Source organism: Hyalella azteca, unplaced genomic scaffold (assembly GCF_000764305.2).
Source record: "Hyalella azteca isolate HAZT.00-mixed unplaced genomic scaffold, Hazt_2.0.2 contig1713, whole genome shotgun sequence".
Lineage (NCBI taxonomy): Eukaryota > Metazoa > Arthropoda > Malacostraca > Amphipoda > Hyalellidae > Hyalella > Hyalella azteca.
The window spans coordinates 10,341-11,560 of record NW_025932016.1 but is presented as its reverse complement, the minus strand read 5'-3'; the positions used below and the strand labels follow the sequence as shown (position 1 = coordinate 11,560).

Here is a 1,220-nt window from a genome sequence, read left to right as displayed (position 1 = left end):
ACAGCAGCACAGCAGCACAGCAGCACAGCAGCACAGCAGCACAGCAGCACAGCAGCACAGCAGCACAGCAGCACAGGTCTGGCAGTTTGCCCGCATAACGGACCAGCCAAAGCCTGCACAGTCGCTGCACTTACCGCGGGATTGACACAATAATTACATTATTAAATTGTATTACAATCGACGCAACAATTAAATTGTATAACAATAGACTATAATTACATTATGATATTGTATTACGATTGACACAACAATTACATTGATATATTATATTACAATTGAGATGATAATTACATTAATAAATTGTATAACAATTGACACAACAATTACATTATTGTTTTATAGAAATTGGCACAATAATTTTATCAATATATTGTATAAAAATTGACACATTAATTACATTATAAAATTGGATAAAAATTGACACAATAATTTCATTATTATATTGCATAACAATTGAGACGATAATTACATTAATATATTTTTTACAATTGACACAATATTTACACTATCATTAAAATAATGTAATATTTCACATGAATTGAATTCTTCTTAGCATTTAAAATTAATTAATTTTTCATTTTATTTGCAAACCTTATAATTAACGTCGGGAATTCAGCAGAGTTACTGAAATACTGGTAGTGGATACCGCAGAGTTTTTCGCCCCAGCGTGCCGGGACAGTTTAACTCGCAATTTGTTCTTTAATTAGTAATAATAATTGAATAATATGTAACTATTACAACAATTTGTCTCCGTTATAACTAAGAATATATACAATTTATGATTAATATTTAATTTTGAAAGGAATATTGAAATTGACCATGTAATTAATTTAAACGAAACATATCGCGATCATTCACCGCTGAATTTGAATTTTTTAAGCAAATTCAAAATCATGCAGGTATTTATTTATTAAATTAGCCATTTTCTCACTAAAAAATTTGTTAAAATTGATTATTTGATTATTAAATTTCTTAAAAAATTCGAGCTCTTCCATAAATAAGATGAATAGTCGAAGTCAATTATTTAATAAATTATTTTTATTAATTTAGTGATAGGGAAACATAGAATATATTTGGCACACTTGCCACCAAGGCCGAGGAGATGTGGCACATCAGCACGTCGCGGGTGCCCGCGATGTGGCAACGTCGCGACAGAGACTGACGCTTAAAAATAACTTCCTTCAACAGTGGCAGTTCTTGCTTACCCCTCCCCTCCCCCC

The 1,220-nt window shown here is 31.5% G+C and overlaps 1 protein-coding gene across 1 annotated transcript in view; it reads left to right on the top strand.

Annotated features, from left to right (window-relative positions):
• The window catches only part of LOC108675709, a gene marked incomplete at its 5' end in the record, with an annotated part of 11,324 nt that overhangs the window by 726 nt on the left and 9,378 nt on the right, over nucleotides 1–1,220 (top strand). The gene's annotated exons all lie outside the window — the stretch shown is intronic.